Source organism: Nannospalax galili, unplaced genomic scaffold, assembly GCF_000622305.1.
Source record: "Nannospalax galili isolate Female #2095 unplaced genomic scaffold, S.galili_v1.0 scaffold1096, whole genome shotgun sequence".
NCBI lineage: Eukaryota > Metazoa > Chordata > Mammalia > Rodentia > Spalacidae > Nannospalax > Nannospalax galili.
Window position 1 is genome coordinate 299,440 of NW_008338289.1, and position 14,823 is coordinate 314,262.

A 14,823-nucleotide genomic window follows, 5' to 3' on the forward strand; every position below is an offset into this window, starting at 1 on the left:
AAATTTTCTGCTCGGGAAAAATTAACAAACTCCACCGAGGTTATACACAAGCCAGTAATACAATCATAGAAAATCATTTGGCCCAATACATCAATTTGTTCTTGCAATAGGTCAACTCTCTGATTTACCATAAGAATGCCTGCTTTAAGCTGGGCGTTAACTTGTTCTTGAACTCCCAAGGCTACTGCCGTGCTGGAAGACAGCTGGTTAAGTGTGTTAGCAGTAGTCACAGAAGTAGCCATAGCTGCAGCGGCCACCGCCGCGGACGCGGCCGAGACTGCGATGGCAACTATGATCACTGCAGTAATGCCAAAATCTCTTCTTGGTCTTAATAGCACGGTCAGGTCCTTTTCTAGAACTTTTACTGGCCATGGGACCATGGTGGGCATCCTAACCACAACAGCTATTGGAAAGTTGGTGGCATTCCAGCATTTAGTTAAGAAACAGGTGTCATTGGTACAAAACAAGGTTTCAGTATCATTATTAGAAGTATTGGAAACTAGGAAAAAGAAGGGTGAGACCACACATACAGGAGTAGGTGCAAGCTTGGAGCAATTTACTCTAGTATCACTTTCAAAAGTCCCGGTTATTACTGGAGAAGGCCCCTTCCATTCTCCTGTAAGGACATCCTTCCAAAGGACTGAAACTTGGGAAACCAATTGCGAGGCAGAAGAGCGGTCTGCGGCCGAGTGCCCGGAAGTATCCAAATTCAAAAATCTTCCTTATGGAGCCGATCGCCGACGAAGGCCTCCGAGTCCCCCTTCCTCCTTATCTAAGTCTTCCTCCTCTCAAAGCTCCTCCTCCCCTTCCTGCCCCTGCGGGAGACTTTGCTGGTCTCGGTTAGAGAGCTCCTCCTTTACTTCCTCTAAGGCTTGAGCTCCCTGATCAATATCTCTCTTGTACTTCCCTGTCTTGTCTGTAATGCATGTCCTCACCAGCGTCCATACTGCTAGAGTTCCCACAGGGAGGCGGCCCTTTGAGTCAGCTGCTAGCAGGTCCCACCCTAATTGTCCCTAGTCTAGCTGGACTTGTATGTATTATCTGTTCCACACATCTCCAACAAGTGGCTATAAGTTAATGCTTGTAAGACATATAAATAATTAATACTAAATTTCAACTTAACGAATTGTTTCCATGAAGGGGGGTTTATATACCCTTCCTCAAGAAACCAAGGGGCTTCTCGGGAAACTGTATCAAGAAAATTTCCTACTGTCTCCACCTTTAATTTTATCCCACTTGTTTTCAGCAGCTGCACCAGCGCGATTTGCGCTTTCGTTTTCGAGCTGCTAGAGCCCATGCTGTAAGAGCGTTCTTTATAAAGGTTATTCTAAGTCTAACTTCGTCCCTGTCTCCGGGAACCTAACTTCGTCCCTGTCTCCGGGAACCTAACTTGCGCTACCCCTTCGCCGCTACCCGCAGACCTTACCTTTGAATTTTCTTAGGCCTTGAAGGGTTCCCCATATGGGCCACCACTTGCCGCAAGCCATGACTCCATCCAGCAGAGCCGAGGAAAGACGACACAGACACCAAGGTGAGGTTCAGGCTTCTTCTTTATTACGCACATCAGTCCTTATATAGTTTGTTCCCAACAGCCCTCCTCCCAGCCAGGACCAATCAGGGCACACACACACACACACACACACACACACACACACACACGCAGCAGGCAGGCAGAGCGGCAGCTCATTGATGATGTCTCTGATCAGGCAGGCAGCACATGATCGGGCTCCTCGCAGAAGCGTGAGTTGGAGTAAAGAAGCGAGGATCACGAGGCTGCCAAGAGTTGGAGTAAACAAGCGAGGGTCACGAGGCTTGGCAGCCAGCCAAGGTGCCATCTTTGGCTGACTCGGCCCTGCTCGCTTCCCACAGGAGGAAATGTCTCTTGTATGAAAGTGTAATGTAGGAATGTCTTCAGCTGGCATTCAAGATTGTGTCGAAGCGTGAGTTGGAGTAAAGAAGCGAGGATCACGAGGCTGCCAAGAGTTGGAGTAAACAAGCGAGGGTCACGAGGCTTGGCAGCCAGCCAAGGTGCCATCTTTGGCTGACTCGGCCCTGCTCGCTTCCCACAGGAGGAAATGTCTCTTGTATGAAAGTGTAATGTAGGAATGTCTTCAGCTGGCATTCAAGATTGTGTCATGTCTGTTTTCTCACTCTGTTATGCCCAGTAAGGCCAGAACTGGACTGTTTGAAGAACTACCTCATTGCAGAGGATGACTAAGTGTGTAATGGATTCATGTCTAAACCTTTTAGCTAATTAGAGTGAAACACAAAACATCCTTATATAACAAGACTTGACAGTAAGATGAGAAGTCAAAGCAGATGTTCCAACCAGTTTCCCCCCATTAGAACCATGGGACTGGCTGATGAGCCTTTTCCCGCCCTCCTCAGCAGTGCTGCTAACTTCTGTTAAGGGAGTAATTTCTGTTGCCACAATTAATTGATTTGTGGAAAAATCCAAGGACACTTCATATATCAAGGTTATTTTTTAGAGCCCTAAATGGTGAATTAATATTGAGCAATTGGATTTCATTCCAGAATGAGATTTTAGTGCACAGCTGTCACAGAAAAAGTTTGAATTAGTTAACAAGGAGGCAAGACAAACTATAACAGTGAGGCACATTGCAAATAACAAGATAACACTGCCCAGAAATCCTTCCAATGAACCCTTGAAATTCTTTTTTTAAAATTTTATTTATTTTTATTTTATGTGTATGCATATATTGCCTGCATGTAGGTAAGTGCACCTGTGTCGTGCAATGCCCACAGAGGACAGAAGAGGCTGTCGGATCCCCTGGAACTGGAGTTACGGGCAGTTGTTAGCTGCCATGTGGGTGCTGGGATTCGAACCCAGGTCTTCTGCAAGAACAGCCAGTGTTCTTAACCACTGAGCCATCCCTCCAGCCCTAAACCCTTGAAATTCTTAATAGACATGTAATGTCCTTATTGTACCCAAGCTGTTATTCCAAGGACAATCCTTTTAGATAGATGCCTAATGTTTGTGCTTGTTACACAAGCTATCTTTCATTTTAGGAAAATATTGTGTAATGATATTTGATAAATGATAAATGATTGTTCAGCAACCAAGGTATCCAGTCAATGGTAATGGTAATATGAATATTTTTTTGGTCTTTTTGAGACAGGGTCTCCCTGTAGCCCCAGCTGGCCTGGAACTCACCATGTAGACCAGGCTGGCCTTGAACGCACAGAGATCCACCAGCCTCTGCCTCCTGAGTGCTAGGATTAGAGAGTGCCACCATGCTCGGTGGAATATTTGTTTTTAATGTGTCAATCTGGGTGATTTTATAGAGTCCTATCCCAAGGAAGATTGAGTTATAAGAGAGTCTTAGTAATTATGGAAGTCCCAGAACTTTACCTGAATTACTAAGTTTGAGTTGGCTGGGCACAGTGAAGGAGAACGCCAGGCTCCAAACAGTATTCCTCAGGGTGGTTATGGAGCCTTGTAGCTCCATGACTCTTCTGGGCATACTTAGCTTCCTTCTGGCATCATCACTGGGTTGGGTAGACTCCACACATTCATCTCCACTGTGAGCCAACATTTATCCCACACTCACTAAATGATGCAGAGATTACCTGGCATCACTTGTACATCTCTATGGAGAAGAGCATCTACTTCATCTTGTGGGCTCAATGCGAGGAGTAAGTGAGATTGCGTGCGTACATGATCTAGTCCAGAATCTGGCTCAAGCAGGCTCTTACCACGTACTACTTCCCTGTTTGCTTATTTGCTTCCTTTTTCTTCTCATCAGCCTGTTCTTCAGCAGTTGAGGCCAACTCCACACGTGTGCTCTTGGGATCTGCTTCTGAAAAGGAACAGAGCTCAAAAGCTCAAACACGGGCCAGGTGTGGTGATGCATATCTTGAAGTTCAGCACTGGGGAAGCTCTGTGAGTTTGAGGCCAGCCTGGTCTACATACTGAGTTCCAGGCCAGCTGGGGCTATGAGGAAACCCTGTCTTAAAAAGAAAATTCCCCAAACCAAACCAAACAGAAGTTCAAGCACAGATCAGTGTATAAAGTAGAGTGTCTAGCTACAACTGGCCTTTTGGAAAAATTTCAGTTGATTTCCGTTTCTTATCTCAACTCCTGAACACGTCCCTCTTTGCTAACTTGAGCTCAGCTATGATTTGTACCCACTTTCTGCCTGCTTTGTAGCTGTATCATTTAAGAGGTAGTATAGGAAGGGACAACTCAGTAAAAGTATTGGCAGTTAGATGAATGGATCAACAGGGCTCAAGATTTATACATCTACTAATAACTAGAAAAGCACAGATACGTGTAACAATGAAATCACTAGCAGAAATGTAAAGACTCTCACTCTGCCAGGGAAATGTTGGGAAGGGACTTTCTTGCACATGGCTAGTAGCAAGGTAAATTGTCACCGTGTTTATGGAAAGTAACGTGGCAACCTTAAGTGCATTTAGCCCTTAAAGTAGCCTGTTAAAACAAAAAGGTGTGCGTGCTTTACAACCCAGTGTTGTGCTCCCATGACTGACAGATTTCTAAATGACATATGAGAAATTAAAGCACCAATGTGGAGAGTTAATCTACAAGGATCTTACTGAAGCATTGCTGGTAAGGGCCAAGAGCAAAAGCATGAAGAAATGCATGCTGAAACAAGCAGCCATGGGATTGGCCATGAAATAGTTGGTATCACTTCACCGAGATACAGTTTTAGACATTAAAACTAATGGGCTAGAGCCACCATCAATGGCAAAGAATTACTGAATGAGAAAAAAATAGATGCAGATAAATCTCTATTAGAGGACCTGATTTGGAAAATAGACATAGACTAACAAGTTTTTTTGTGTGTATGTGTGTATGTGGGTGCATGTGTGTGATTGTGTGTGTATGCATATATGTGTGTATGGATGTGTGATTGTGTGTATGTATACATGTATGTGTGTATGAGTGTGTGCATGTATGAGATTATGTGTATGTGTGTGCATGGGGGTGACAGTATGTCTTTGTGCATGTAATGTATGTATGTGTACATGTGCTTTTGTGTCTACATGTGCATATGTGTATGTGTGTGCACGTGTGTATGAGCACATGTATGCGTGCATGTGTATGACTGTGTGTGTATGATTGTGTGTCTATGATGATGTGAGCACAGAGATTAAACAAGGCAAAGTTTTAGACTCCAGTCACAGTCTATTGAGGAATTATGACAACAAACAAATAAGAGCAGGCAAAAAGTAACTGCTGAACTTGATATAATTTAATGAAAATTAATGTTTCTGTGCAGATATGTACATTTTATAATGAAAGTTAGAACTTGATCTGTTGACTTGAGTGTCAGAATAATGGGAATCATACTTTGCTTTCTAAAACCAAAGCTACTCTAGTCATCCAATAATGATTCTGCTCTTCCACTATTCCATAAATGCATGCGGGTATGTCCATTTCTATTCATATGTTTGTATTTGAGCCTAGAAATATCATGGAAAGTACAGAAGGATTCATTGGATAGGTTTTTTTTCCTTCATCTCATCTCATGCTCATTATTTTTGTAATAAAAATTTGATAAAGAGAACTGTTCAAAAGTAAAGATCTTTGCAAAGAAAGAAAATAAAACCCTTTGCAAACAAAGAAACTAAGTAAGCTAACCGCAAGGGCTGGAACGTCATTCATAACTCAAGAGAACTAGGCTACCTGCCCAGGGCTAGAGGCTGGGGGAGGCTTAGCAGTGTGAAATAAGCTGAAGTGGGAAGGAAAGGAGGGAATGCATTAAGCCCTGGCTTGGCCAGGCCTGTCCTCATGCACAGGAGATTCAGCCAGAGGACCAGAGGTGCAGCAGGTTGCTCGGACCCTGGCTCAGCTCTGGGCTTGTGTTTCAGGGCAGGTGAGGTCTGGTTGATCAAGGGCCTGGTCAGGGGGTGAGGCTTTCTTGTCTAGCACACAGGATTTCATGTCACTGGACTGTCACTGTAGATTCCAAGAAGAGGCTCAGGATTTATATCAACTTGAGTTTAAACCCTGGCCAGAGCACAAACACCTGTGTACAACCTCTCCAACTGTTTCTTTGTTGTTTTGTTTCTTTGTTTCTTTGTATGGCTTTTCTTTTTTCTTTTTTCTTCCGTTTTTTTCTGGGGGGGGTCTTTTGGAACAATGTCTCTCTGTAGCCTCAGCTGGCCTAGAACTCGCTGTGTAGATCAGGCTAGCCTCCATCTCACAGAGATCTGCCTGCCTCTGCCTCCCAAGTGCTGGGATTAAAGGTGCGCACCACCATACCCAGCTTCTGTTTTTCTTTAATTTTTTTTTTGATTCAAGACCTCTCCCCTCTACCCCCAACTTACTCTTCTCCCCTTCCATGACTTCATGTCCTCTATTATTATTTGTCTTTTAAAAATGCTTTCTAGTCTAATCTGTGTTTCCTATATGCTCTTGGGTATGGGTCTAACCCTTGAAGGCTACCAGGTAACATGCAGGAGGGGAAACTGACTGTCCCTCTCCCAGGAGCTATCAGTTGCCAACAGATCCTCAGTTATGAATGGGGCTTCTTGCCCACCTCCCCTATCCATGCTGGCTTTTTGACTGGCTTGCGTTTACACAGGTCTTATGCATGCTGCCACAAGTGCTATGGGTTCATGTGTATCTGCCTGCCCTCTGGTGTCCAGACAACACAGTTTTCTAGTATTCATCTACTTCCTTTGGCTCTTAGAATCTTTCCATCCCCTCTTCCACAATGATCCCCGAGCCTTGGGAGGAGAGATTGTCATATGAGTCCCATTTAAGACTGAACATTCCACAGTCTCTTATTCTCTGCATGTTGATCAGTTGGAGGGCCTCTGTGTTAATTACTGTTTGCTGAGAGAAGGGTCTTCTCTGGTGAGAGTTAAGAGATGCACTAATTTATGGGTATAACAATAAGTTATCAGTCAGTTTAATATTATGTCTATTTAGCAGAATTATAGTAGTAGTTTCTCCCCTATGACCTGTGACCCATCTAGCCACAGTCACAGGTTCTTGGCACTGATAATAGTGTCAGGTATAGACAGACTCCTTATTGTGGAGCAGACCTTAAGTCTGATTAGAAGGTGGTTGGTTGCTCCCATATTTGTGCCACTATTGTACCAGTAGGCATATTTTGCCAGGCCAGTTGTTAGTGTAGCTCACAGAGTTCACAGTGGGTAAGGTTGATGATTGCCTTTTCCTGCCAGTAGAATATATAGCACTTTTTAGTATTACGAAAGCCAGCTGGCAGAGATGTAGTGTCCAGGTCAGTATCAACTTGATTTCTCCATGTTTCTCCATGTTTGTCTTCACCAATAGGGTCTTATCATCAAGTCCTGGTGGGTAACCAAGTGTAAGGGTGAGAGTCAGTATTGTTTGAGGTTGTATGGGATCTCTCTGGTTAACAACTCCAAAAGTGAATCTATTCCTGGCATTGGGCTTTTCCTTTGCTAGCCTGTTGTGTCTATCAGGCCCATCAAACTCCTGAAGAGGGTAGCTACATTTAAACTCTTTTCATGTTGAATATGTATATACTGAAAGAAGCTTCCATGGTAGGCTTCCATATGACTTTTTCAAAAGGCTTTAGTGTTAGTTATCCCACCTGTTACTCCCTCTTCTTCCCTACTTTCCCATTCCCCACCCCATTAAACCCTTCCTATGCATTAATCCATTTTCCCACTTATATCATTACATCCTATCTCCCCTCCCATGAGGCACCCTCCATGATCCCTTCTTAGTTTCCTGATCTCTAAGATTTTCCAATTGAAACATGTTCATTTTTAGATTGAGAGCTAGCATCAACTTATGAGAAAGAACATGTCATGGGTCTGGGCTACCTTACTTAGAATGATTGTTTCTGGTTTTATCCATTTGCCTTCAAATTTAATAATTTCTTTTTTCTTAAGAGATGAGTAAAATTTCGTTGTGTAAATGTTCGATACTTTCATTATCCATTCATCAGTTGATGGACATCTAGGTTGCTTCCTTTTCCTGGCTGTTGTGAATCTCTAGCAGCAATGAACATGGACGAGCAAGTATCTCTGTCGTAGGATGCAGAGTCCTCTGGGTCTGTGCCCAAGAGTGGTGTGGCTGGATCATATGGGAGATCGATTTTTAGCTTTTTGAGGCATCCTCCATCATGTCTGCAGCAGTTTGCACCCCCTCCAACACTGAATACATGTTCTCTTTCCCCACAGCCATACCAGCATTTGTTATCATTTGTCTTTTGGATCTTAGCTATTCTAGCTTGGACTGGATGAAATCTCAAAGTAGTTTTAATTTGTATTTCTCTGATGGTGATGGATATTGAACATTAAAAAAAAACTTCTCAGCCATTTTCATTTCATCTTTTGAGAACTCTGTTTAGTTCCTTGCCCCATTGTTTAACTGGGTTGTTGGTTGTTGTTGTTGTTTTTTTTTTTGATGTTCAGGTTTAAAAAAAATTTTTTTATTTCTTTGTCTATTCTAGATACTAACCCTCTGCCAAATGTATTGCTGGTAAAGATTTTTTCCCCATTCTCTAGGCCCTCTCTTCACTTGACTGATGGTGTCCTTTGCTGTACAGAATCCTTTTAGTTTCATGAGGTCGCATTTGTCAATTGTTGCTCTTAATGCCTGCCCTACTGGGGTCCTGTTCAGAAAGTCCTTTCCTGCGCCTATAAGTTCGAGTGCATTATTTATTTTTTTCTGTATCATATTCAGGGTATCAAGTCTTCTGTTGAGATTGTTGATCCATTTGGAGTTGACTTTTGCGCATGGTGAGAGACAGGGATCAAATTTCATCTTTCTACGTAGAGCTATTCACTTTGATCAGCACCGTCTTTTCTTGAATGTGTGTTTTTGGTCCCTTTGTCAAAAAATCACATGGGTGTAAGTGGGTGGATTTAAATCTGGTTCTCAATTGCATTCCATTGCTCAATATTTCTGTTTTTATACCAGCACCATGCTGCTTTTTTTGCTATAGCTCTGAAATATAATTTGAAATCAGGAATGGTGATGTCTCTAGCATTTCTTTTATTGTTCAGGATTGTGTTTGGCTATCCTGTTTTTTTTTGTATTTCCATATGAGATTTGAGTTTTTTTTTCAATTTCTATGAAAACTTGTTTTGGAATTTTAATGGTGATTGTGTTGAATCTGTAGATTGCTTTTAGCAGCCAAGATGGCCACTTTCAGATGAGCATAGGAGGTCTTTCCATCTTCTGGTATCTTCTTCAGTTTCTTTCTTCAATGTATTAAAGTTGTATTATTACAGCCCTTCACTTCCTTGGTTAGATTTATTTCAAGATATTTTATGTTTTTCAGGCTGTCATGAATGGGATTGTTTCCTGATTTCTTTCTCAGTATGTTTGTTGGTGTCTAGGAAGGCTACTGATTTTTGTGTGTTAATTTTTTATCCTGCTACTTTGCTGAATGTGTTTATCAGTTCTAGGAGTTTTTTTTGTGGAATCTTTAATGAATGGAATAGTACCATCTGCAAATAAGAACGCTTTGACTTCTTCCTTTCTAATCTGTATCCCCTTTACCTCCTTCATTTGTCTTACTGCTTTAGCTAAGACTTCTTTTTAAAGGCACTTTCTGCTTTAGTGGAAGGAGGAGAAGGAGGAGGAGGAGAAAGGGAGGCACGCTCAGTGCAGTGTGGCTGTGGATGTTTGATTAAGCAAAGTGCAGTAGCTAGTAAGAGCACTGGGCAGAAAACTGATGCTATATTTTGTCTCTCCATGACTTTGGGGTTGTCTGACAAGCTGAGTGGAAATTCCAAATGATCTTTGGGTCACAGTAATTGTTTAAATCATGTTGATCATTAAAAGAGATCTTGGAATTCAGAGAGGTGGGTCATTAATTGGTCTTATTACCTTGAAATCCCACTCCTCAAAATGAATAGTAAACAGCAGGCTCCCTTTTATTGGCCTCCATGCCTCCGGACACTTCTTCTCCTCTCCAGTTTCTGTCACCTGAGGCTTTGTAGATCCTGAATAGTACACTGCCACTGCATTCTATCTGTGAACACTTCTTTCTGTGGAGATTCAACATCTGTTAAGTATCCAAGCATAGAGCATTGATTGAAAAGGCCTGGGGATAATTTCTGATATATACTAGGCCACTGACAACATCATTTTTGATCTGTAAGATTTTTTTTTAATCCAAGAATTCTATGTAGTTGTAGCAGGAGACCAGAAATATTACTAAATTATGATTTCTAACATTGCATAGAAAGAATCTGGTCTCTTGAAAAATGTGGAGTATTAAATTTGGTGTTAACTTGCATCCTTTATAGTCAAGCTTAACTATACTGACAAACTCTTCTGAAATAACTACTAGGTTTGCAAAGACCCAAAGCACCAAATTTAGTAATTTTCCTTCAAGTGACCAATGCTGGGCATCTATGAATTCCTTCTAAGGGCTGGCTTCTTTTCTCCATTCACACTTTTGTAATATACCTTTTGTTGCTGATTTTATTTGAGATACAGTCTAGCTACATAGTGCTGGCTGCAAACTTGTGATCCCCCATTCCAGCCTCTCCAGTGAGTGCCAGAATTATAGGCATATACCATTACACGTGGTTACAATATACTTTTTTAAAAAATCTGTTTTTTTTTTAATTTTTACAAAAACTTTACTGAGAATTTCATACATGCATATAAGGTGTTTTGATCCAATCCATGCCCACTCCCTCCCCTCCAACATTCCCCCCTCTGAAGAGGTAACCCTAAAGTCTTTGACATTTTTTTTGGCCTTTGGAACAGAGTATGTTGCTAAGAGACCCAAGGACATTGTGAGTTTTAGCCAAGAAACTGGTTACTTTTGTTTGGGGTCTTTGTACCCTAACTGCCTAGCCAATTTCTACCTCCTATTCTTACCATACCATCCTCTGAAGAGGTTACACAGCTTGTGGACAGGTAATCGGGAGGCAGACAGCTCTGGTTTCTTCCATACTGAACACGGACACAGGGTGAGGCAATTGGAGTACCCCTTCAGTGGGTCTATCTAGAAGACTCCCAAATTGCATAGCTCTTGTCTCTAAGGGGAGAAGAAAGTCCTTGAATCGTGAATAGGAGATGTGAAGGAGAAATAAAGGCAAGAGTAATTAGCATTACAAGTTCTAGACAGGGAACTAGAAGAAAGTCAGAACAGGGCAATTTTCAAATGTTCATATGAGAGTCCAACACATTTAAAAAATGATTACTTTTGTTCTCTGACAAGTTCACACATGTATATAATATATTCTTATTACTCTCCCACACCCCCTTTTATCTCCTTTCCATCCCTATCAATGCCCCCCATCCCTATCAATACCCCCCCATCTCTATCAGTCCCTTTCCCAGATTCATGACTTTTGGTTTTGTTTTGTGACCCATTTAGTTTAATCAGGCCCATCTGTGTGACCACTGGGGTCATGAGTGGGTATATAACCCAAGGCAATGATTTCTTCTCTCCTGGAATCTATGGGCATTTAGGAGCAGCCCTCCACCTTAGTCCCTCCTCCATCCACACCTGACTGTTGAGGAGCCCATTCTGATGCAGACCCAGTGCAGACATCTGCAGCTGCTTTGAGTTCCCGACAGCAATGGCTGTGCCTTGTCCAGAAAATGGTTTTTGTAGACTTCCTCTTCACTGACTTATGTTCTTTCTGCCCCCTCTTCTGTACTGTTCCTGGAGCCTAAGAAGGGGTGTTGTAAGTGCCTTATTCAGGGCTGAGCACGCATCCATCAGTTATGCTCAGCACCTTGTACCGTCACTGGAAAGAGAAGCTTCTTTGAACAAAGTGAGAATACCATCTGTCCAGCAGTGAGGTCAGCTCATACTCAGTAATAAGCTTCTATAAGATGCTTCAAATATATTTTGTGGTGGTAGGAACTTGCTGTTTAATGATTAAATGAAGAAATGCCATGATTTATTAATATACTTTGTTATGGCAACATGTTATTACAACAACTCTGAAATCTCAGTGGCTTAACACAACAAAAGTGTATTGTTGCTCACCACAAATTCTAATATGCAATGAGAAGTATCCACAATTGATGAGTTGGTGTTATGTTTTATTATTTATTTGTTATTTATTTATTATTATTAGTGCATGCATATGCATATATTATTTATTATTGTTAGTGCATCCATACGATATGTGTATTTATTATTGTTAGTGAATATATGTGTACATTTATTTATTATTATCAATGTGTGTGTACGATAGGCGTGGGGTGGGGGCACACATGCCACAATGCATTTGTGGAGGTCAAAGACAACTTGTGGAGTCAGTTGTCTCCTTCCACCTTTTCATGAGTTCCAGGAACTGAACTCAGGTTGTCAATTTACCCTCTGAGCCATCTTGCTGGCTCAGTATTTCCCATTCTTATTTATTCAGATTTCACTATGTTAGAAATAAAATCTGAGATCCAAGGATCCCATCAATACCACACAAAGAAGACTTGGACACAGCAAAAGTAACTCAGCAAGGTAGATTTTACTTTTGCTAAAGGGTATCTTGCATGGCCAGTCAGATCCAGCAAGCACACACTGGACCCAGAAGCTTGGTGCTTTTATCCCTAATGCAAGATAATTGTGTCTTTTCCCCATTGACTAAGGTTGGGACCTCACAATCTTTCCCTGTTGGCTAGTTTAAAAGAATTGGAGTGAAGGGAGAAGACATCCATCCCCACACCCCCCTCCCCGTCTCAGTCCCCCCACCCCCTGCTTAGAAATGCATCAGGGCCCCTTTCCTATAAAAGATAAAATTCCTTGTCATAAACCAAGTTCCAAGTTTTACAGGGTTTGAAAGAAAAGACTGTTATTTAATGTTTCTTACAACTATCACCAGTCCTGCAAAGAAGTTTGTAGGGAAAATTTTTTATTTCAAATCATAACAAATTTTGGAAATGTATTTTATTGAATTTGGCATGTATAATTATTAAGTTTTGAAAAGAGTAATTTTCAGGAGATCTAGATAATTATAAAAGGTACAAAATCATTTGTGAATCTAATTTATTAACTGATTTATTTATGTGATAAACATTTTAAAATTCCTATTATTTGCTAGGTATTGATACATGAAATTAGTACATGACAAACTATTTCATGATAAATTCAGCTTTAGTTTAAAAGAGACAAAAATTCACGGGTTTACCTTTTATGTTTGCTTTCATAAAGTTCGAGTGTTTTATATATAGACATTGTATATATATGTTTTTTGTGTTCATGAATGTTTTGCCTGTCTGTATGAGGTGTACTCATGTTGTGCAGTGCCCACAGAGGCCAGAAGACAGTGTCAGGTTCCCTAGAACTTGAGTTACTGATGATTGTTAGCTGCCATGCGGGTGTTGGGAACCAAGTCTGGGTCCTCTACAAGAGCAGTCAGTGCTCTTAACTACTGAGCCATCTCTCCAGCCCCATTCTTCTTTATGGCTAAATAAAATTCACATATATGTATGATATGTATGAATATATATGGATATATTCATATATACCAGATTCTCCTTATCCACATCTCTGTTGATGAACATCTAGGTTAGTTTGATAACTTAGCTGTTGTGAATAGTGCCGCAGTAAACATCGATGTACAAGCATGTCTGTGATACGTTGACTTGATGTCCTTTGATACACAACCGAGACTGGCATAGCTTCTGTTTTTTGTTTTTCAGGGGCCTCCACATTAATTTCCATAGTGGCTCGACTAATTTACATTTCCACCAGCAGCTAGAAGGAGCTCCCTTTTCACTACACCCTTGCCAGCATGTGTTATTTGTTTTCTTTGTGATAGCCATTCTAACTGTGGCAAGATGGAATCTCGGTGTAGTAGTTCTGATTTGCACTTCCTAATAGCTAAGAATGTGGGACATTATTTTCATGTGTTTATTGGTCATCCTCTTCATTTGATTAGCCTATTTATTGTGTGTGTCTGGCTTTTTTTTCTTTTGCTTTTTTTTTTTTGGTCTAACCTTCTAGATAATCTTCTGTCAGTGGGCAAGTATCTTCTCCTACTCTGAGGCTGTCTCTTTACTCCACTAATTATTTCCTTTGGTGTACAGAAACTTTATAATACAATGATATTCCATTTTTTCTTTCTTGGCTTTATTCCCTGAGCTACTGGAGTTCTTTTCAGAAAGTCTATATCATAAAATATTTTCCCTTAACAGTTTCAGAATTTCGGGTCCTATACTAAGGTCTTTGAATCACTTTGAACTGACTTTTTGCCCAGTGTTGTTATATGGACCTGTTGTTCTTTACATACAGACATCCAGCTTCTCCAGTACTATTTGTTGTTATATGGATCCGTTGTTCTTTACATGCAGACATCCAGCTTCTCCAGGAGTATTTGTTGAAGATGTCTTTTCTCAAGTATACGCCTTTGACATTTTTGTTAAAAATCAGATGCCTGGAGGCTGGAGAGATGGCTCAATGGTTAAGAGCACTGGCTGCTCTTGCAGAGGACCCAGGGTCGGTTCCCAGCACCCACATGGTGGCTAACAACTATCAGTAACTCCAGTTCCAGGAGATCCAATGCCCTCTTCTGGCCTCTGTGGCTTATGAGCAGTACATGATGCACTTATAGACATGCAGGCAAAATACTCATACACATAAAGTAAGTAAATAAATAAATAAATAAATAAAAATTAAAAAATAAAAAATTACATGCCTATAGCTGCATGGATCAATTCTGGATCTTTTATTCTATTCCATTGAATTACATGTCTATTTTTGTGTCAGTATCATGCTGTTTTTATTATGATAGCTCTGTAGTATAATCTGAAATCAGGCATTGTTTTTTCCATAGCGTTACTTTGGCTATCTGGGGTCTTATTCCATAAGCATTTTGGATTTTTTTTCTTACTTCTGTGAATACTGTCATGGGACT

General features: G+C 41.0%; 1 pseudogene; it reads right to left on the minus strand.

The window, feature by feature from the left end:
• Positions 1-380, minus strand: part of LOC103734211 — a 6,396-nt pseudogene extending 6,016 nt beyond the window's left edge.
• Between the last annotated feature and the right edge of the window lie 14,443 nt (positions 381-14,823).